Genomic DNA, 9,157 nt, shown 5'->3' on the forward strand with positions numbered 1-9,157 from the left:
GAAAAGAGTCGACGTTTCGAGTCTACATGACCCTTCAACAGAACAGAGTTCTGTTGAAGGGTCGTGTGGACTCGAAACGTCGACTCTTTTCTTCTCCACCGATGCTGCCAGACCTGCTGAGTTTTTCCAGGTAATTCTGTTTTTGTTTTGGATTTCCAGCATCCGCAGTAGCTTTTTGTCTTTATCTCAGTTGTTTCAACCTATTGTGCCACCTTGTCCCCTCAAGGAAGTCATTGTTAATTATTTACATGGTTAGGTATGAATCACTGAATAATGTAGATTCGGACAATCTAAGGTGCTACCGATTTGAAAATGGTGACATTAACGAAAGGTAGATGGGAATATACAATGCTGGGAAATTAGGGGATATGTTTGTGAGGTATTTTGAATGATTTGACATCATACCATTTTAAACTTGCATTGCAACAGCAGTGTCAAATAAAGCCACCAACATTCTGTCCTATACAGTTTTAGGTTGCAAAATTCACCCATGGCTTCAGTTGAGGTGTTAAAGAGAAATTGAGGAGTTTTCACAGAGAGAGACAAGGTAGAGAAAATAAACAGCAAGATCAGCCTACTCTAGTGCATACGAGATAGACAGTGGAATGGGCAGAGGTCCTGGGTCAGAATTGTCTGTCTATTTTCGTAGCTAATGACAAGCACATGGAAAAGAGATTCTTAGAGGAGATAAGGTAGAAACAAAATACTGAGAAAATAATGCTGGCCATTTTTCTAATCTGTCACCACAGTGCCATCAAAGTTTGCTTGACAACAGAAAGGGCACATTCAGAACTCAGCCCATATATCATTCCATTGCTGTTGTTCCCAGCATGGCTGTTGCACTGGTGAGTTATTGCCCATGAAGGATATTAGACCCCTGTCCTTAAACACTTCGAAATTATCATTTACGTTGAATATTTCCAGTCTTTGCATATTTATACAATTCATAACAAGCTACCATCGAATAGCCTCCTAGAAAATCTGTGTTCGTGGCCTTTTACTTCATTTTCAAATTACTCCTTTCTGGAGTTGATGACTTATCCTCTGACTCATTGCCCATTAAACCAGGAATTCTCTAGAGCCATATCCACTCTACCCACTTTGTTCATACTTCATGTCAATGTTGTCCTAGACCTATTATCAAACCCTTTCCACTCTTTTTGCTGATTATTCCATTTTAAACTCCTTTATTTCCTCCAGATAATAAACTCTCAGGCCAGAATTTTCCAGCGCCCCCACAACAGGACCACCCCATGGTGGGGCCGGTGAAATCTCCATTCATATCAGCGAGACTGGAAGATCCAACAGCGTGAAGTGCTGGAAAATTCCGGCCTCAGTGTTCAGTGGCTAAGCCTCAATATGTCCACTGGGAGAATTCATTTTATTTCCCTTTCATTGCTTCAAAGATAGATTTTTCTAAAAAAAAGACTTACAAGTCTTTGACTAACAACTACAGTTCGTGGTTCCACTATTAACCCTTCCTCAATCCTCAATATAATTCCATTCTTAACCTCACTTGCACTTTAAAGAAAACATCCACATTTACAAATGCAACGCAATTACTGCTTAACTTTGTAAAGTCAATATCCATCCAACACTTGAACCTTGCTTAGATATTTGGGGACGTTCGCTCCAATGTCCTTCCTTACGTTACAAGAGCAAAAACCTGGTCAGCTGACAAGTGACCTTGTCTCACCACTTGCCTCCAACCTGTTCCTGTTGACATTGTTATGGTCAGGCATTTCACAGAATCACAGAATCACACAGTGCAGAAGAGGCCCTTCAGCCCATCGAGTCTGCACCAACATATGAGAAACACCTGACCTACTTACCTAATCCCATTTACCAGCACTTGGCCCATAGCCTTGAATGTTAAGACGTGCCAAGTGCTCATCCAGGTACTTTTTAAAGGATGTGAGACAACCCGCCTCCACCACCCTCCCAGGCAGTGCATTCCAGACTGTCACCACTCTCTGGGTAAAAAAGTTTTCCCTCACATCCCCCCCTAAACCTCCTGCCCCTCACCTTGAACTTATGTCCCTTTGTGACTGACCCTTCAACTAAGGGGAACAGCTGCTCCCTATCCACCCTGTCCATACCCCTCATAATCTTGTACACCTCGATCAGGTCGTCCCTCAGTCTTCTCTGTTCTAACGAAAACAACCCAAATCTATTCAACCTCTCTTGATAGCTTAAATGTTTCATCCCAGGCAACATCCTGGTGAATCTCCTCTGCACCCCCTCCAGTGCAATCACATCCTTCCTATTTCCCGAGGCCTAACAACAATCAGAGGGTTTCCGAAAATCATTTCCTACCTCCTGCAATCTTCAGATTTTTAAATCCCAAGCTTGGTTTCTGTTCATTACGCTCCAAGCCTTTGTTTTTGATCTTAGTTTCTCAATTAATGCAAACAGGAGAATTGATTGTGAATTGACAGTAAACAAGTAGCAGCTCACATGCAAACTGTTAATTAACCTGGTGTTGTTAGGCTGTTAATTAATCTGGTGTTGTTAGGCTGTTAATTAATCTGGTGTTAGGCTGAAGCAGCCGAAACTAGTTTGTGATCTAATTTAGAAAAAGAGAAATAGTAGCTGAAGCGTATCATGAACTATGCGAGACATAGAAGGAGAATTTTTTTTTAAATAAGTGTTTAACTGGAATACGAATTGGATGAAAAAGGGGAAAACAGGAGCAGAGTAGTTTGTTATGACCCAGCAGTTGGTAAAAGCTGAGTTATTTAAAATCCCAGATGGAAACTTTAAGCAACTGATCATAACCTATATTTTCAATTGGTATGTTTGAGATGCAATGCTGAATTCAGGAATGAAACCACCAAGCCTCTAGAGGTTTTTCATATAAATTAAGTAAAACATTTATTAATTTTACAAGGTATTAAACACATACACATCTACAAATTACTACCATAATAACTATTAAACAAATCCACAAATTAATCACTCCCAGGTAATCTTCCCCAAGGCAACAATAACACATAGAGTTAAACAGACACCAGGCAAAGCACGTTTTATCTTACAAATTCAAATAGAGATTCCTTTCAATTTGTTCCTTCGCAGTCACAGTTGTAGGCTTACCGGCTTAGCTCTCCCAAATCTCTAACTTCCACATACAAAACTCTTCTGTATATACCCAGCCTTCCCTTTGAATGTAAATTCTCATTGTATCATCAGGCCCTTTGAGCTTCACCTCTTCTAACAATAAAACCCTTTCATAGCACCAATTTTGTTAGTAATATAAACATATTGCTTGCTGTCTCCTAGCTAGGTGCAAGATTTCGCCCCCAGTCTTTGAATGGTTTATTCAACAAAATGCAAATGTACTCTTTACCTTTCAATTTACTGTTCACCCAATTAACATCTCAAAATTACTATACATCAAATCACCCAGACTACCTGGCTTTAATCCAATTAAGTCACACACAGACACCCACAGACACAGACCCCGCTACAAGTCCAATTTAAAATAATTTCCAATAACATTATATACATTAACATCTTCATGACAAGTTCAATTGATATTTCACATAATCTTAGTATCCAATAGCAGAGTAACATGGGCTACCTCAGTAGTCAGTAGTCTATAGTGAGAGTCTGTAATGTAAAGATAGGGTTTGAGTTGAAAGCATACAAGTGTAACTGCTGAGTTCCTTTGTAAATAAACAGAATGTGTTCTACCTAAGAACTGTCTGCTGATCTCCTCTGTCTATGGTACCAACTGGGCCATCCCGAAGTAAGCGTGTAACCTGGGTCCATAAATCCAACCAAACTAATGACTAGGATCCAAAAGATTATAAACCTAACTAAGGTGTACAGGCAGAATAACACCCCAAGAAGAGATGATGATGTGTGGTTTCAATGGCAAATGTTGACTTGGACAATCTTGTTGTTTTTGAAGTGATCATTTTGGTGAGTACTGTGGATATGATGCATGTTTTTTTTTTATTCTTTGGGGTGTGGGTGTTACTGGTGAGGTTAGAATTTGTCCATCCCTAATTGCCCTTGAACTGAATAGCTTATGAGGCCATTTCAGAGGACAGTTAAAAGTCAATCACATTGTTGTTGGTCTGGAGTGGTGTGCAAATCAGATGGGGTTTTACAGCAACAGCTTCATGTGAGAGAATTGGTTGTGCAGGGGGCAGGTGCGAGTGGGCGCGGACCCGATCGGCGCCCCCCCATTGGGTCTGCGCCGCTATTTTACATGGATGGGCCAATTAAGGCCCGCCCAGCGTGACGCGTGCCCGGAAGTGCTGTACGCTCCCTGTGTGGGCTGGGGGGATTTCCCTGAGTCGGGAGTGCACTCTATCACGCATGCAGGCAGAAGAGCGCAGAACTCTCCCTGAGGCACAGAGGTATCTCAGGGAGATAAGTTTTAAGTTTTAAAAATTTTAATAAAGAAAATAAAAATTTAAGACACGTCCCCTCATGTGACATTATATCGTCCGCCGAACTGAAAATCTAAATGACACGCGGTGATGTCAGGACACCTGCCTTTTACACCTCGGTGAGCGGGCCCAGGCCCCACCCCTCACCCCCACCCCCACCCCCACCCCCCCCCCAACTCGCCAAGCCGAAAATATGATTACCTTCGGATTACTGGTCCAGAGACATTACCACTACACCACAATCACTCTCTCTTTCCCTGCCCCCAATATGGACCCTTAGAATACCCTTGGCAATATATCACAAAAGAGACTCTTATAACAGGTTAAGGGATATGGGATTTGAGGAAGGAAAGAAAATTGGATTAAAAACTGGTTAAAAGGGAGGAAAACAGAAGGAGTTAAGGGCTATTTCTACATGTTGCTATTGTGAATGAAACCTTGCTTTTGTTTGATGACTGTTTCTATTCACCATATATACAATCTACTGTATCGATACCTACGCCTCTTGCAATCAATTTCAATTTGTCAGATGGTCCTAAAAATGGGGCACAGTGGATAATTCTAATGATTCATTAAATTGCATGAGATATTGATAAACTGCTGGAATAGACAGGTGGCATACAATTTCAGTTACTACACTTTTACATCTAAAACAATAAATTATTAAATTAACCCTTTCCTATTTTTACTTAGTTCTGTTGAAGGGTCATGAGGACTCGAAACGTCAACTGTGCTCTCCTCTGCTGATGCTGCCAGACCTGCTGAGTTTTTCCAGCTATTTCTGTTCCTGTTTTTGTTTTAAATTATTAGAAGCTTTGGGTGACTGATGAGCAGTGGGATTTGGAGGTTCAAGTTTATGACATTAAAATTGACACATAACTTGACAAGATGATTTCAAGAGTGAATTAATATATTGCCTTTATGACAAGTGATTCATAATATAAAAGTTGATATGTACCTGATGGATCTACAGAAAATCTTAGCCAATCAAGTGTTGGGCTTCACTTTACAGGAAGAATGTTGAAACAATAGAGAATGTTGTCTGGTATGAGAAAAACATTCATTAAGGATGACTGGAGTGGGGGTGGGGCTTGAAATTGCGACTTTTGTTCTTAAAACAGATAGCACGAAAGGATAGTTGGATAGTAATGTTTTAGATTATGGAGAAATAGGATAGGATAGCTATAAACAGTTTCCTGTGGTCAGAACCTGGGAGATTTAGAACCCTTGTCCCCAGTAAGTTCAAATGGAAAGTTGCTAATTGCCATTGAAGTGGGTGTTGGATCAGCCATCACATTGTAAAAATTGTGACTTGTTTATTGGTAACCTGTATGGCAACTTTTTGTGAGACACTTGTTTCCAGATGAGAATCTTGTTACATAAAAGAATGTGTTTTGCCAACTGGTAACTTGTCTAAACAGTAGGTGCCTTTGAGTCTTCCAGTTATAAGGTTGGAAGTTCAAGGAGTCCAGCTGCCTGTTGTTTCAACTCAGAGCTGGTTCACAGAAGTGAAAATGTCAGGTTGACTTTTCCTTCTGAATGGCTCCTTGTAAGGACCCATCAAATACCAGCTTTGGAGGCTGCTACAGAGAAATCCATGTTCTAGGCTGCTTAACTCCCAACAACAGACCGCATAAGAGACTAGGTAATAGCTAAGGAATGTGGCCAAAATATAAATAATTCCAAGATTGCCACAAGTATATTTTGAAATGTTATAAAGTGAAATTTTTCCCCTGTATTAACTATAAATGTCAGTATTGACTCAGTGGTAGCATTCTCACCTCTGAGTTATGTGTTCAAGCAGCACATAATCCAGATTGACAATTGAGTGCAGTACTGAGGAAGTTGGTGCTGTCTTTCAGGTGTGATGGTAAACCACATCCCTGTTTTCTGTCTCAGATGGACTATTCTTCCGACAGTCTGGCCAACATTTTATCCTTTAACCTGTTCTTGGTTGTGTTGATTACCTCATTACTGTGAAACGGACTGCAGCTTCCCTAGGTTTATGTAATCCATTGGCTGTAAAACATTTGGAGCCATCCTAAATATATGGTTAGCGATATATAAAAGCAAGTCCTGCCTTCTAAAAACTAATTATTGGTAAATGTTGGGAATCATTGTGATATTTATTAGATGCTCTAAGGGGAGAATTAATGAGCTACAGGTCAACCCTTGAGATAATCTGTTTCACAGAACATTTCTTTAACTCTTACTTTGAATAATGGTGAACATTCCAAATATTCTCGAGGCACTGCCCTTTCTCTTATCCCCCAATAAAGAGAAAGCTTGCATTGGACAAACATATCAAAGTCAGAGACATCCCATAAAGTTTATTGTGAATGATTTTCCTGGCAGCCTTCTTAAATCCCGTTCCAGAAATTCCTCTCCAGGATGAGGATACGGGCTGTTTTTTCCATTAATGGTGTAATGTTTATCAGGGTATTTAGTAATGTCTGTCTGGCCCTTACGAAATCCACTGGAGAAAAAATATCCTTGGCCTTCAGCAAATCTGCTCCAGATATTCCCTTGATGTTTGTCTTGTACTAAACTTTTCCAATTTTGAAATTTAGCAATACCTTTGCAAGGCAAGTGTCTGGGTCTCAGTATTGTCCATATAGTCTACCTGAGACTCATGTTCTTGTTTAGGGAGGTTTCACACCTTGTTGCAAAGGTACCTTTTGTTGTCCAGCATTTTACACTTTTTTTTTGAAAAGCACACACACACTAGAGAGGAGTGCAGAGAAGGATAATCTGTACAAAGGAGGTTAGCTCTGAGGAAAGAATGGGAAAACGCCAGAAAAAGAGAGAGTTTGAGAGAAGGATTATAGTCTCATGATAGTTTGTGTGCTTTTGAGATTAAGGTAAATTCAGAATATTACTACATTTCAGGATGAGGACTAAACAAAATATCTTTTACATGGATAATGATAAATTAGAAGTAATCATCCAGGCAAAATAATAAGGAAAAAACATAAGGGATAATGTAATTGAGGTGCATAAATTTCATGGAGCAAATGGCCTTACTAATCTTGATTTTTCATTTATTAAGTAACTATTGTTTTTATGTGAAATTATTTGGTTAAAAAGTCTACTCATCAGATGAAAAATACTTGTATTTGTTGCATGATCTCACCCCATTTATTCAAGTCCAGAAATATAGCATATAGGAGGTGCCAAGGTGTGGGAACCATTGCATGTGTATGGGATACTTGTAGAGATTAACCAGCCAAAAGTATACAGTTTATTAATCCAGAATGCTTGCATGCTTTGCACTGACAAGAATGCCAAAATCAATTTACTAGGCCATGGGGTGACAGTAATGTCCTCCTTTTGTGGATGGGAAAAATAGGCCATGGCATTCTGACTAAGTGGTAGTTTGTTTGGGCGGATGGAAGGAAGCTGTTTTTATTTTTTATTCATTCATAGGATGTGGGCTTCACTGGCTGGGCCAGCATTTATTGCCCACCCATAGTTGCCCTTGAGAAGGTGGTGGTGAGCTGCCTTCTTGAATTGCTGCAGTCCCTGTGGTGTAGGTACACCCACAGTGCTGCTAGGGAGGGAGTTCCAGGATTTTGGCCCAGAGACAGTGAAGGAATGGAGATATATTTTCAAGTCAGGATAGTGAGTGACTTGGAGGGGAACTTGCATGTGGTGGTGTTCCCATCTACCTGCTGCCCTTGTCTTAGATGGCAGCGGACGTGGGTTTGGAAGACGCTGTCTAAGGAGCCTTAGTGAATTCCTGCAGTGCATCTTGTAGATGGTACACACACTGCTGCTACTGTGCATCAGTGTAGGAGGAAGTGAATGTTTGTAGATGTGGTGCCAACCAAGTGGGCTGTTTTGTTCTGGCAGGAAAGGAAATATGGAGGTTGAACCTCCAAGATGATAAAGCTGAATTTTAGCAGTGGCAAGGGAGAGCGAGGTAGGCGCTGAGATGGAAAATGGTGAAAGGAGGTGATCAGACTGAAGAATGAATTTCATCTCTGGATCAAACAGTACATCCATCTTCAAAGTTGACCTGAAGAGATGTTCATCCCAACATTGGGTTACATTCAAACTTAAATCCTGAGGTGAAAGGCTCACACAGACAAGCACATTATCTACAGCAAAAACAAAAATATCTGGAAAAACTCAGCAGGTCTGGCAGCATCTATGGAGAGGAACACAGTTAACGTTTCGAGTCCGAATGACCCTTCAACGTTATCTACAGAGTTGGCTAAGATCAACATTTGAGGTACTTGGAATGATATTTGCAGATACCCATTTTGTAATATACCTTTAAGGGAGAGCAGCATGATATCGCGGGAAGGGAAATGTGTCCTGCGATCCTGTCATTTTTGCTTTGAGCACAGCACAGATGCACAGCTCTGAGATTTTCAAGCTTTATACCTATGTCTAACTATTCTCATGTGCCTAGTCCAAACAAATGAACCCACAATGTGTTTACCCAATCCCTTATTAGTGATTGGCGCCTTATATCATTTCACTAACATGATATGGTGATCAGTGGTGGTGAAAGACATCTGGCAGCAAGGTTTACTGCAGGTATGACATGACAAGCAGCCTTAGGTTGTACTACATAGCTTGAGATGACCCTTGATGTTTTGGGCAGACCACAACAGAGTCTGTTGGGAATGCAGTGGGTGACTGCAAATAAAAACTCTGAAGACACAGCGCCAAGATAGTGACCAAACAGAGGTGACAGATTCCTCATGATGAGATTGCAGCGCATAGGCTCTCAGTTCCATGAGTGGGAC

Source organism: Cetorhinus maximus, chromosome 8 (assembly GCF_964194155.1).
Source record: "Cetorhinus maximus chromosome 8, sCetMax3.hap1.1, whole genome shotgun sequence".
In the NCBI taxonomy this organism is placed as follows: domain Eukaryota; kingdom Metazoa; phylum Chordata; class Chondrichthyes; order Lamniformes; family Cetorhinidae; genus Cetorhinus; species Cetorhinus maximus.